The sequence below is a fragment of the Rattus rattus genome, chromosome 7 (genome assembly GCF_011064425.1).
Source record: "Rattus rattus isolate New Zealand chromosome 7, Rrattus_CSIRO_v1, whole genome shotgun sequence".
Taxonomy (NCBI): Eukaryota; Metazoa; Chordata; class Mammalia; order Rodentia; family Muridae; genus Rattus; species Rattus rattus.
In genome coordinates this window covers 43,863,690-43,878,978 of record NC_046160.1, presented here as the reverse complement: position 1 = coordinate 43,878,978, position 15,289 = coordinate 43,863,690, and positions in this window count along the sequence as shown.

Here is a 15,289-nt window from a genome sequence, read left to right as displayed (position 1 = left end):
CTTCACCAACAGAATATCTAATTTCTTCTTTTCTTCTTCTTCTTCTTTGTGCTCAACTACTTAACAAACCGCAACCAACAACAACAACTCTGTCTCTCAGGGCTTAGCATTCATACACCATCTCAAAAGTCTCCAGAATTCCAAACATCACACAATTGCAGAAACTATCTGCGGGAGACAAAGTCACACTGCCGCAGGGGACAGACCATAGTCAGGTGCTGTGGGCTATCTGAAGCAGCCCCCATCCCATACCTGGGATTAAAAGGAAAACATAATTGTTATAATATTTCTTTAACTTTTTAAAAAAACAAAAATGCCCAAATTGTGACTACATTGAGATCTTAGAAAATAACTTTAAAATTTGAAAGACTATATCAGCCAAAAAAAAAAGAAACTTGACCCCAGGAGAACAATCAGTTGCCATGTGTGTACACAAGCGTCAGCAGGAAAGGCTGTGGTTACTCCTACCACAGAACGTCCTACAGAACATCCAGCAAGCTCTCCAGGTCTACATCAGAGATCATTTTCCGTGTGTATCTGTAATCATTTGCCTCAGGCCTTAGACTATTGTCCAAACCAAATCCCCCACTCCATCAGGAAGACCTTCCATGTACCCCATGATCCTCCAAAGCTCCTCTGAGTCCACTCTCTTGATTTTGATTTCTTTTTATTATCATTCTCATGTCCTTACAAAGAATCCCTGTCACGTCTGAAGAATTGAATTCTCTAACACATAAACAAAACTGACAGGACTTTAGCACGGTTAAGAGGAGAAAGGAAAGACTGAAAAGCAGAACTGGACAAGAAGACACATTACAACTGGTGGCATAGACACACAAGGGTTACTAGAGACACTCATAAGCAGCTGGGTGGCCTAGGAGTGGAAAGGCTTCTGGATGTATACCACCTTCCCAGGCAGACTCACAACACAGGAAGAAATCAAAGCAAACCACAGGATCACAAAGAGACTGAAACTCACACATCCCCATCAAAGAGAAGCAGCCAGCTGCAAGACTGGATTTCCAAGCATTCAAAGAGCCATCCTTCTCGTACTCTACTGAAACCCCAAAGAAAATGGGGTCTTCTGAACTCATTTTACGGGGCCACCTTCATTCTTACACCAAGGCAGACGAGAATGCTACAAGATGAAAAGTCTTTGGACTTTGAACTTCTTAGTCAGCCATGACTGGTAGTGTCCTATCATCCTTCTTGCCATTTGGGGACAACTCCAACCTTCTGGCTTAGAAATGAAGTCCACTCACACATTTCAGAAGAGCACCAGACACTCCAGTCTGACCTGACTGCTGCTCTTCCTACTGTTTTCTCTCTTTTCAGTGCTGCACAGTTCTGCTTCTCCCTCACCTGAGGCCAGCATCCCAGCTCTATCCCCAGCCCAGCAAGGTGGAGATAGTTGTGGTAGTTGGACTAGGTTTGGCCCCCATGGACTCATGCTTTTAAATGCTTGGCCATGGCGAGTGGCACTATTAGTAAACGTGGCCTTGTTACACAGGGAGAAAGTGTATCCCTGTGGGGGTGGGCTTGGAGGTCTCAGGCTCTTCAGGCTCAAGCTCCACCCAGTGTGGAGAGAGAACCTCCTTCTGGCTGCCTGAGGAAGACATAGTTTCCTCATTGCTGCCTTTGGATCAAAATGTAGAACTCTTGGCTTTTCCAGCACTGAGTCTGCCTGCATGCTGCCATGCTTCCTAACATGATAATGGACTGAATGTCTGAAAGTGTAAGCCAGTGCCAATTAAATGTTTGCCTTTGTAAGAGTTGCCTTGGTCATGGTGTCTCTTCACAGCAATGAAACCCTAAGACATAGTAGGTGCTTAGTAAATGTGGCCTGAGAGAATATGTATGTGACTCATGACTAGCTCTCAGATGTGGTAAGAGTAGGGTAGGGCATTTAATGGTTGTTCTAGTCTCTGATCCTGGGTCTCCTCTGGATCACTGGAGTCATGGATATTGAATACCCTGACTGCAGATGTTCAGGCTGGCCGATGAGTGCATCCCCAGGAGCACGCAGAACGGGCTTCCCACACACATTGCTATTGGGCTCCTTGCCCTTACCTCCATGCTCCTTGCTGAAAGTCTTATTAACTTCAAACTCTTTGAAACTGCTGCCTATGGCAACGGACTTCTTAAAGTGGATTCCATCCTTTGAACAAAGCTATCACCACAGAAAAACAAAGCTCCCGCAGCTTTCACAGCCTCCCGAGAAACTCCTCTGCAGAAACAGATCTAGGGATGGAGGACTGGAGCTGAATTTGCAAACCAACTTGACCCTCCTGAGGGGAGAGGAGCTCATGAGTTCATAGAGGGCTATGGAAAATAGCCTCTGCTCTCTGGCTGAGCATGTAGCTGAGGACCCATGAGTATAACCACTAGGGGTTCCCCAGATGAGTCTATGTCTTTTGAGCCCTGGCTAGGTGGGAATCTGATCAACTAAACTTCAGAAGCTCATTCTGACTTGACTCATATAGTCAATCCTCCAATCAGTATTCAGACCAAGACCAGTCATTACTGCTATCTCTTTGAACTTGGTCTCCAATGCCATATTTCCTATTCTCAGAGAAGTAATCTGTCATAATATGCTATTAATATCATTATATTATTATCATCATCATCATCATTCTATTATTATTATTATTATTGTTGTTGTTGTTGTTATTATTTCATTCAGAAGCAGCCTTGTGTTCAGGGCTGTAGGCTTCTTCCATTCTAAGCAGCAGGCTGCTCCTCATTACAGACTTGGGAATGCCAAAGCTCAGGCAGGGACTGTGCAGCATAGCTTGAGCAGACACCGAGTCCTGGGTCCACATTCTCTGCCTGGAGTCAGGTTGTTGCCTGGAGAAAGCAAACTCTGGGTGCCATATTGCCCTGGCAAACTTTCACCATTTGTATGAACACGTCAGTCCACTTGCCACAAAGAAGCATAAGGAGTGGCAGGTCTGTGAGCCTGTATTCAGTCACAGAGCCATGACATGGAAGCCAGCCTCCAACAGGAAAGGAAGGGCAGTGTCACGAAGAGATGGGCCCACAGAAGCTGCTGAGAGAACCATTCAGGACACGTGGGAGCCAATGGTGATTGAGAGAGCATCTTTATTCTGCAGCTTCCCAGGTCAAGCATGACACTAGACCTCCTCTTCACATCTGAGGGTCAGTAATCTTCACTCCCTTCCTGGCCTCTCTGACTGTTTTATTGGTTGAGTCAAAAGCGTCTCTTTGTTGGGCTTCCTGGTATGCCTTTGTCATAGTAATACTAAGCCCAGCTCTCGGGAGGTGGCAGCAGTTCGATCTCAAGTTCAAAGCAAGCCTGCAGGCAGATAGCAAGAAGGTCTCACAAAAGCGAAACAAAGGGAAACAGAAAACTCAGCACTTTTCTCGGGGGCTTCTTCTTCAACAGTGACCTTGAAAGTCTATTTCCGAATAGGAATTGCTTGTACGGATTGTGTTACCTGGGCCTTTGTTTCACTGAGGGCACCACTTGATGCACACAGCCCCCCTTTGGCATTTGCTGGCTAACTATATCATCTGCAAGTCAGCCTGTCACCTTCAGCAAAGTGTTCATCATCTCTTAGGATTGTAACCCGCTTGCTGACCTACTGCTGTTTTTCTTGTCTGATCTTTAGAAAGTGACCATCTGGCTCCCAGCATCCCCCTGCCCCCTTCACCTGCCAGCTCCCCAGGTGATATCCAGCACACAGAAGTCGTGCAGTCACTGTGAGTCATTAATTAATTAGATAGTAGTTGTTTAGAAGCTTGAAGATAGTTTCTCAGGAAACTATCATTATAATTTTGTCAACATAGGCTCAAATAATAGTTTTTATGGTTATAATATCATACAAAAATATTATTGATGGGATTTTAAAGGCCTTTTACTTTCCATAGGAATAAGAACCTACAGAACCTTCCCCAGGACCATAGAGGCAGAAAGGGAACTTTTTAATTAATTGATTAATTAGTTAATTGATTAATTAATTAACTTTACATCCTGATCATCACCCCCTTCCTTCCTCTCCCAGTCTCCCCTTACAACCTCTTTCCCCCAGTCCACTCCTTCTACCAATTCATTCTGGCATATCAAGTATTAAGTTCATCCTCTCCCACTGAGGCCAGACAACATAGCCCACTTAGGGGAAGGGGATCCAAAGGCAGGCAACAAAGTCTGAGTTAAAGACAGTTCCTGCTCCATTCTTTAAGGGACCCACATGAAAACCAAGCTGCATATATGCTACATATGTGTAGGGGGCCTAGGTCCAGACCATGTATGCTCTTTGGCTGGTGGTTCAGTCTCTGAGGCCCCAGGTTAGTTAGCTCTGTAGGTCTTCTTGTGGTCCTTGACCCCTCTTCCTCCATCAAACCTTTCTCTAACTCTTCCACAAGATTGGTTGAGCTCTGCTTAATTTTTGGCTCTGGGTGTCTGCATCTGTTTCTATCAGCTTCTGGATGAAGCCTCTCAGAGCACAGTTGTGTTAGGCTCCTGTCAGAATGGAAACTTAAAATGTTCTCCTTCAACCCACGACTTGAAGGACCCTGTTGTAGTCTTTGTGAACAGGTTCCCACTGAATAGATACTAATATCTCTGCACTGGAAGCCCTAACTTCTGTGTCTGTCTCCTGGAATTTATTTCTTAGAGTCACACGTCAAAGCACCCCGTAGCTGTAGAATTAATGGCCAGTAACGAAAAGGGAAGTTTCTTGAAGGACACAGAGTTTAGTTGTCTTTGGATGTGGCAGAAACAGATTTTAAAATAATCTGTTTGAATTTCAGTAAGGACAAATGTAAGCACCGTGGTTTTACAGTGAGGTACACTTGTGACACTCACCTCTTGGGGCAGCATGAATAAAGTGAGTGACCAGACACTAGCCATGTTGCCACTGTGTCTAAGGCTTCGATCAGCTCAGTGCTAGCTCTACTGGTCACAGTGGCTTCATATGAAATAGTTGTATAGAAATGCCCTAAGTACATGTGAATCCTCCCCATCTGCCTAACCTCCTTAATGACACATTTTTAAATTTAATTACTTTATTTACCTTACAACCCAATAAAAGCTTGCCCTTCTTCTTCTCCTCCCATTCTCCCCATATTCCCTCTCCTCCTCCCTCTCTCCTCAGAGAACGCGAGGCATCCCATGGATATTAAAACACACAGACACACAGAGACACAGACACACACACACATACACACACACACACACACACACACACACACACACACACACACCCTGCATATCAAGTTGCAGCAGGGCTAGGCACATCTATTGAAGCTATACAAGGCAGCCCAGATAGGGGAAGAAGATCCAAAGGCAGGCAATTGAGTCAGAGACTGCCCCTGCTCCAGTTGTTAGTGGTCTGACATGAAGACCCAGCTGCACATCTGTTACATGTGTGTAGGGAGCCTAGGTCTATTCCATGCATGTTCTCTGGTTGGTGGTTCAGTCTCTGTGAGCCCCTATGGACTCAGGTTAGTTGATTCTGTAGGTTTACTTGTAGTGTCTTTGACCCCTCTGGTTCCTTCAATCATCCCTTCTCTTCCACCAGATCCCCGGAACTCCGTCTACTGTTTGTCTGCGGGTCTCTGCATCTGTTTCCATCAGTTGGTGGATGAAGCCTCCCTGATGACAGTTATGCTTGGCTCCTGTCTGCAAAGATAGAAGAATATCATTAATAGCATTAGAGGTAGGTTGTCTCTCATGGGATGGGTCTTATCATCAGTCGTTTGTTGGCCATTCCCTCTGTCTGTGCTCCGTCTTTATCTCTTCACATCTTGTAGGCAGGACAAAAGTTGAAGGTTTTGTGGGTGAGTTGATGCCCTCCATCCCTCCATTCAAGTCTCACCTGGTTATGGGAGGCAGCCATTCAGTTTCCAAATCCCCCGTTGCTAGGAGTCTTAGCTAGGGTCACCTCACTGATTTCTGGGAGTTTCCCTTGTCCTAGGTTTCTAGTTAGTCCCACAGATGCCTCCCCCAGCCAATTCTATCTCCCAATTCTCTTTCCCTCCATCTTCCCCACACTCAATCCCTCCCGATCCCTCCTCTTTAATACTATTTTAACCCTGTGCTATTTGTTCACAAAGTCATCTGTAAGCCTGTTTCTGGCAGGATTGATGGGATTCTCCTTAATATGGTTGAAGTCCATGAACATACAGGAACACGTCCTGTGTAAGCACCCAGGACTGGAAAAGATGAATAGATTATTGGAGAAGATGCTGGTATGGATTCTATTCCCCATTCCCTTCTGGCTAAGCATGTTTTCCAAATGTCTGTATTGCTAATATTCTTTCCACTCTGAGATATGACATGAATTCTCTCCCCACACATACAGAAATTGTCTATCCTGACCTCTACCATGAAAGGCTCCACTATTGTATCCGGGTCAGGCAGGACATCTGTCTACTTGTCCTTTAGTCCTCAAGACTGTCTGTCCTGCATGAGACATCCATCATCTGCCAAAATCAAAAACCAAATAACTGCATTTCCCAAGTGAATTCGTGAATTTGCCACCTGCTTGTTGGCTACTTTGACAAGTCCAGGAGAATAAAGAGGAAAGAGACATGGTACTTAAGCTGAGGACCTCACACATTAACAAAGAAGAAACATGCATGTAAACGTGAACTATATATGGCAGACTCTCAGTGAGAAAGTGAATGATACCAACAGGGACAGCTTAGTGGCAGACAGATTGTAGGATTTTTAAATTGTGGGATTGGATTTTATTAAGAGCTAAATAAATCTGAATGGCATTTGCTCTCCAAGTGATCCAGGCAAACAATACACAGAACTTAGGCAGGTGGGAATGAACGTGGAGAATTTTTTTTTCTAGTAAAAGTAAGTACCTGGGGTCAACTTTCCATCCAGGACTCCCAAGAAGTCAGGAGGAAATAGCAAAGTTTGCCTTCTCTAAGTGTTTTCACTTGGAAAAAGGCTAAAAAGGTCACCCAAGCAGTTGAATGACACAGGCCCACTTGGTGTTAGATCTAAAGTTCTCATATAAAGAATGTATAGTTCATACTCTCAGAACTTGAGAGGAACTAGATAAAAAGAATCTAATCCAGAACAAAGCAGGTAATTAAAAAAAGACTCAAGACCATCAGTGATTGTTACAGTTGTAAATGAAGAAACAATCAACTTTATAGACATGTTTTCTCTAGTAATTAAAAAGTAACTTACAAAAAAAAAAAAAAAGTAACTTACAGACACACTCCTACACACAGATACAGAAACAGTGAAAGTATCTGTTGCTTTGACTGGCTTCAGGTCTATGGTGCTTAGGAAAATGATTCCTTGACCTAAGGGAGATTTGTCATTGTGACTCAGGGATGGAGAAGCCAGGAGTCAGACTGACAGGACCCACTGTCTCCAGCATCATCTTGTCTCCTCCATAGCAATCTAATTAACTGTCCCAGCTAAAAGCTGCTGCCTGTAAAGTGAGCTGATCTCATACATTCTGCGGAATGGGGTAGAGGAATGATGGGATTACCAGACAGAAGCTGATAAGTGAGGAGTATGTCTACTCCACATGCAGCACGGCCAGGATCTGAAGTTTCCCTATGAACGATCTCTTCATAATGAAACAATCATTGCTCCTTTGGTGTTTGTAGTGGTTTAAACCGGATAAAAATAGTCCCCATAGGCTCATAGGGAGTGGCACTTTCGGGAGATCTGAACTTGTGGGTGTGGCCTTGTTGGAGGAAGTGTGGCACTGGGGCTAGGCTTTGGGGTTTCAGAAATCTAAGCCCGGCACAGGGGCTCTCTCTCTTCCTGCTGCCTGCTGATCTGGATGTAGAACTCTCAGCTACCAGTCCAGCACCATGTCTGCCATGCTGCCATGCTTCCTGTCGTGGCCCTAATGGACTAAACCTCTGAACTGTACACCAGCCCCAGTGAAATGTTTTCCTTTTTAAGAGATGTTGTAGTCACGTTTGTGTCTTCACAGTGATAAAATCCTGAGGCAGAAGTTGGTACCAGGGACTGGGGTATTGCTGTAATAGAATGAACTAGGCCTTTGTCTGAAGGAATATAAAATACTTTGGGGCTAGAAAAGCAGTTGAACACTTTACGTGAGGCTTTAAAACCCATCCTTGAAGGAGCACAGAAGACAATGATGCTGAGCATGATTTGAACGGTGGGGGTCTGGCTCAAGAAGTTTCAGAGAATGATATTAATGTGTGGTCTAGAGACCAATCTTGTGATATTTTGGCTAAAAATATGACGATTTTGTGCCCTTGTTCCCTGCCTCCTTCCACTCAAAAATCTGCCTAAGGCTAAATTGAAGGGTTATGGAAAAACAGCCTTGGCAAAGGAGATTTCTAGACAGCTTAGTATTGGCTGTGCTGATTATCAGCGACCATGCTTAGGCAGATCTATAACGAAGAGAAGCAAGCCAAGCAAGGGGGAAAAATCAAAATGTACCCTTTGTGGCTCAAAGGGGCACCAGGACGTGTAAACAGATTAAGGAAATCCTGTAATTAATTGGAATATAAGAACTAGTGGCCACAGAGCAAGAATCCATCCAGATAAGTTTCCAACTTCTGGAAAGGAATTAAAGAAAAGCTCAGGACTCCATAGCATCCAGAGGCAGAGTCAGGGGGATTTCTAAGTTTGAGGCCAGCTTAGTTTACTGATCAAGGTCCAGGACAGCCAAGCTTAGACAGTGAAGAAAACCATTAAAACAAACAAACAAAAACAAAAACAAAACAAAACAACCAGAAAACTGTTGAATGAGGGGGGCATGTTTCAGCCTCAGCAAGCAGCAGAATGTGGCAGTTTCAGTCACACATGGTTCTGGCTTTAGAGTCAATGATACAAAGAATTATGGAATCTCCTTCCATGACTAAGGAAAGCTCCTGAGGAAAGGGATGTGTCAGGCGTGTCCATGTACAGAGACCTAGAGAGGACATTGCGTGAAGCTTTGAAGGTGAAACCTTGATTGTGTTGGAGACCCAAGGATATTGGAGATGCCCAAGTCATGGGATACCTGCTGAGGAAAGCAGATAACAGGAAGTGTGGCCAGCCCCACAAGAGACTCGTGTTACAGTAAACACAGCTGAAAGGAGTTGGAGACTGAAGAGCACTTTGACATCAGACATAAGGATGCAGAGTTTGGAGTTTCTCAGCTGTTTTCCTGTCTTGCTTGGGCCAGTATTTCCACACTATGCTTCCTTTCTTCCCTTTTGGAATGGTAATGTATATCCTGTGCCGTTTTATGTTGGAAACATAGGATGTGCTTTTTGATTTTGAATTTGCAGGGGATTACAATTAAGAGATTGTCATGAGTCTCGGAAGAGACTTTGAACTTCAGAATTTTAAACAGGCTTGAGATGATAGACTATGGGGAACTTTTGAAGTTGGACTGAATGCTTTTTGCATTATGATGTAACTTCAAGCCTTTGGGGGCCAGGGAATGGAATGTTGTAGGTTTGAATAAAAAAAAATGCCTTCCTAGGCTCATAGGGAGTGGCAGTATTGAGGGTTGTGGCTTTTTGGAGTACATAGGGCCTTGTTGGAGGAAGTGTGTCCCTGGGGATGGGCTTTGGAGATTCAGAAGCACAAGCCAGGCCCAATGTCTCTCTCTCTTCCTGCTCATCTTGATGTAGAACTCTCACCTACCTTTCCCCTTGCCACTACCCTTACCCACATGATGATAATGGACTAAACTTCTGAACTGTAAACCAGCACCAACATATTTTTCCTTCATAAGAATTGCTGTCATCACAGTATCTCCACAGCAATAAAACCCTAACCAAGGCAGCATTCTTGTCAAGGCCCCACAGTAACTTTGCTAACTCCCTTGGTTACTTTGTGCTTATGTGACGACTTACAGACTGAAGAGTTTATCGGGGCCTCACAGTTCCTACTCTTCATATCACACAACAAGGCTGTCTCTCCTCATTTTCCCCAGACAGTTACACTGACTGGGGCACAAGTATCCAAATGTATGAGCCTTTAGGGAGTATTCTCATTCAAACCACCATAGTAACAGATTCTCCATAAATACTGTGGCAATTTTGAGTGTCCAGAATTCCAACATGATCCTCTATAAGCAAATATCTTGTAAACTCTCCTTCTGCAGGCCCTGTTATTTGCATACTGATGTGTCTATGGATCTTTCTAGGTATTCCTTGCTTTCCTTAATTGTAAGATCTCCCTCTGCCTTTCCCCTCCCTCTCCCTCTCTCTACCTCCATATCCTCCCTCCTCCGTGTGTGTGTGTGTGTGTGTGTGTGTGTGTGTGTCCTATTGACCTAGAGAATAGCATTAACTGCTGATCCTTAGCTTGGGGTCAGCTCCTCCTGAGTACACCCTACCTCTTGTTTCCAGGAGTTGATCGTACTCAGCATGGCCTGACTGTGACACAATATTCTTCCCAGGGCATGATAAGTGTTGTAAATCCAGGGACCCTGACCAAAATGATTCCTTTGCCTCTCAAGAACCTTGTATAATAGGCATGTAATACAAATGAAAATGAATATAATGAAGACAAATTAAAAAGCAGAGAGTGTCCAGCATAAGATGATTGGAGAAAGGGATAGAGCTGGGAGAAGTTGGGGAAGAAGGGATGACCATAATCCAAATACATTGCATGCAGTTCATAAGGAACTAGGAATCATTGAGAAACTGAAAGTCAAGAAGTATTGAAGAAAGTCAAAGAGAGAGGAAGACTCATCTGCTGTGGAAAAATAAACAGTGTGTATACTTCTGCACCCACCGTGGCATCAGGTGTGTAGCAAGCTACATTCTACATCCTCAAATCTTGCAGCTCAGCAACACTGCTCTACATAGCTGCTTCTGAGCTGGTCAAGGTTCTTACAACATTCCTGTCTCCTAAGTCATCAGATGAGTCAAGGAGGGGGCCTTTGTCTTTATTCCTGCTGACATCATATCAGCCAAGTAAAGATTTCTATCCCTGAAACTCACACTTAAAATTAGATCATTACCAAGAAGAAATTTGCCTCCATTTGGGTGCTGAATGTAATGATGTATGTTACGGTTTTGATTTAAATGTCCCTGACAGGCTCATGCTTTGAACTCTTCATCTCAAGCTGGCTGTTTCTTTGGACATAGCAATGTAAAAGTAACTAACACAGTCTTCCACGCTGTCTGCAGGCTAAGAAGGTGTTCAGCTGCCTCTGTCCATCCTCCATGTCTGCAGGGTGAGATTCACAACCTCCTGACTTTTAAACCCAAGTAAAGGCAATACTACAATAACTACACAATTAAAATACGTGTCCATATGGCTGGAGAGAGGGCTGAGTCAGCAAAGTGCCTGCTATGCATGAGGTCATGGGTCAAAATCCTCTAAAATCCACATTAAAGCCAGACATGGCAGCCCACATCTGCAACGCAAAGGTGGCTGGGGAGAGGCAGGCAAGGGGATCCCTAGATCTCATTAGCTAGCTAATCTACCAGGGTCCATATTGCCCCCTGCCTTTAAAGGCTCCGTTCCTTGGGAACTCCACAGGATCCCTGTAAGTCGTGCTTTAATCTTCCTTTTTCTGTGTTTTTGTGCCAGAGAGTTGAAACCCTTCTAATCTCAATATCATTATCCTATCCACAGTCTGACAGACATAAGTCCTCAATGAAACTGGGACGTTTTCTGGAATCTCTCAAGCATTCAGCCGTCTCTTGCATTTCATCTACCCTCTCTGCTGAACCACACACATACAACTATAGGCTTTTGTTTGGCTAGAAACACAATTTTCTAAACAAGTTCTATTCAGTGATGTAAAGTGGACATGTTATCTAAAGGAATGATAGAGGAAGGATAGATGGAATGGAGGAAGGCGTACACACAGCCAATCATTGAAGTCAAACACATTTCTTTTAGAGAGGACAGTGCCACTGTCACACGTGCACATGAAGAGATGCGTGCACAAGCTTAAAGCATTCTAATCTCAGCCCCCATAGATTTAATTCTTGAAGGAAGAATGAAGCTTCAGAGTCAAACTTGCCATGGCTGAATAGATGGGAGGCTGTATCACTTCAGGGAGGAGGCCTTCTGGGCTCAGCTGAGCATTTCCAGGCTGCCTTATCTCTGCCCTGAAAAACCATATTACGGAATTCATTGAAGTGAATTATGAGATAAGCTTTGTTCAGGTATCTCTAATGTCCTGTGAACACCATGTCCACAAATCTTTCCTGCCTCTTCCCTCCAGTATAGATGCCTTTCTGCCTGAGCTTGGGAGGGTACAGGGTGGGAATGAGCACCTTCCATTTCAGGCTACTGTGAGAGGTCAGATGACAGGTTGGTGGGACTGATGTGATTTCAGTATTAGGTGTTCACGTCCTTAGGGAGTCTAAGTGATGGAGTTTCCTCCTTTTCTGAGTCTTGCGTTATTCTATGTCTGATAAGTTCTTAGGCCTGTTTTCCTGATATGATTTTAATAAACCTTCCCTACAGTCTTAAAATCCTGAAATTTTCCTTCAGTCATTTTTCAGTCTGTGCTGTATGAAAGTCTGGACTGCATATATCTGCAGTCCAGATATATGGTAGCATCCACATGTTCAGCTAGGCATCTTCTATTCTCAAAATGAAATTAAAAGCTGCTTGCAAATTGGAGACTCTCAAATTCTTGAGAAATCACTGCTTTACACATTACATAATTACTCACACCAGAGTGTATTCTGATCTCAACACACCAGCATAATAATTTTCCCTTCCATAAAGTTAAATGACTTTGGGGGCTGGAGAGATGTATCTGTAATTAAGAGCATTACTGCTTTGGCAGAAGACCTGAGCTCAATTCCCAACACCCATGTCAGGTAGCTCACAAACACCCCTAACTCTAGCTTCAGAGAATATAAAACCTCTGGCCTCTGTGCCCACTTGTGTTCATGTGCCCTTGCCCTCCACAGACATAGGCACACAATACACATACTTAAAAATAAAACCTTTTAAATTCTATTTTTGACATTCATTTCTCTTTGGAGTAATAGGCTGCTTCTAAAATACATGTTGACTCAGACATCACTGTGGGAGATGTATAGGTCTTGTCAGAATGACCCATGAATCCCATAGTGCCTTTCGACGCTTCAGTTGCAGCTGAGAATGCTTCAGTTCCCTTTCCCTTCACGGGTTCAGTGAAAACAGGCTTTAAACGTGTCTGTCAAGAGCAGCTAAACTGCCATTCACTCCCTACTATAAAACTAATGCAAATGTATGAGAAAAACACAGCCATGAAACAGCCCAAAAAAAATCACCTTTCTTGCCAAATGAATTGAGCACCACGACAACCTTCCTAGGACACCCATTCCTATCGATTCAAGAATGTCTGTTTGACTTACAGCATTCCCTGTCCTATGTTGTTTGTGCTCAACAACAATCAGGGAGCAACTGACAGGCCACAAGTGAATGCACCATCCGGGTAGATTTTGTTCTTGCTCTGCCGTGCTTGTCCTGACCTGCTGGAAAAGGAATAAGAACAGAGAAGGAATGCGACTTCAGAGAGGATCTGCGGAACACAATGGGCTAGCTCCAAAATCAGGAGTTTCCAGTGACGGTGACAGCATAAGGAGAGAGTGGAGCCAGCTATGTGGTTCTCAATATGGTAACGTAAGGCTGGAGCACATCACTGCTCTCTTCTCTGTGCTCCTATAAAATCTCTCCATCTGCTGCAAGTCAAATCAGCCAACAGGAGGCACTAGCAAAGACGATGAATAAAAGCAACACTCTGCCCTTCCTATTTTACATCATTTGTTTGATGTGATTTCTTGAGAAAACATCTCAATATACAGTCCTGGTTGGTGTAGAACTTATTGCATGGGCAGGGTTGGCTTTGAACTTTGAGAAATCCACTTGATCTTCTGTATGCCGAGTGGTGGTATTAAAAGTCTCTGTTACCATACCTGTCATATTTTATGAATCTTTTGAATCGATGTCAATAATTTTGGGTAGTAATATTTTGCCAATGTGTTATGATAATGTTTTCTATTCTATAGGAAAAAGCATGGAAATCTGCTCACACCAGCATCCCTCACTACCCTACTAGCAAAACAATTCAGCAATTACATTTATAATGCAGAGATTTGCATCCGATTTACTTGTGAAGTTGCATCAAAATTTTAATTTCATATTTAAAATAAATCATTAAAAACTAATTTATAAGGAAATTTATATATGGTTATGCAAAAGCATGGCATAGGGGTAATTTAAAGTCATATTTCTAGATGCTGGACTGCCTATAATTAAATGCTAAACACCTTTGTTTAACTGTGTGTAAATAATTTTTATTTCAGACAGAAATATTAAATGTGCCTAGCTGCACTACATATACTATTAACAATTTTATGAATTCTTAATATAAAAGGAGAGAGAAATTCATATCTCTTACAACCTCATTATTTCTTAGAAACTAAGTTTGGGTTAATTGTTCCTAATTTGCATGGATATCATAGTGATACTTGCAAGGAAAGAAAAGTGAATGGAGGCCGTAGTTTTAATTTTTAGAATGTATTTCAAATCTGAATGATATTTCCAAGCTAAAATTATCACTCTCATTTGTACTTTATAAAAATAATTTAGGCTGCTTACTGCTTTTATTTTCATTAGGAACACAGAAAACTTAACTTACAATACACTACCTTTAAAAGACAAATGCACTAGATAAAGTTCAGTGTCCGTTACAGTCCATCCTCACAACGCAGCCTATCTTCAGCAGGCTACAGTCTGCTCTGAGACAATCTGCTGTCTTTGGTACTAAATGGAGAGATGTTGCCAGAGGAGCCTGCTCTGCAGGCTCTGGAGGGAGCCTCTTAGTGGTGCCACTGGCAAATCTTGGAGAAGGGCTGGTACAGGTCATGGGCTGGTACTGTGTTGGGAGGCAGGGACCCTAGTACAGAGGAGTCTGGCTGATCCCTGGACCTGCCCTGGCCTGTTTTGGGGCCTGTCCCTTGACTTCAGCTCCTCCTGTGTTCTACTGTAATCCTAAATGTTCTGACAGGGGACCAGCACCCACATGCATGACGATAGAGAAAGAGAGGAGTGATGAGAGAAGACCGTGTAGACCCAGGAAACAGTTTGCAGGACCAGCCCAGGCTGCCCTGCTTCCCTCCTTCAGACTCCTTCCCAAGCCTTGCCTCATAAGGTTATGAGGTTCCCAGGTAACCTTTAAGCCATGCAGACCCCTGGTGGTGGCTTTCTGAACATGCAGGGATCTTCATTCCATACCAACCTTTGAGCGGAAGTCTCCTTCCCAAGCAGAGTTTGATTCTTGGCTAACCAGTGTTTGAATCCTCTAAGCTCTGATTTGCACCCAATGTACTTTATTTCTTTTTGTACTTTATATTATTT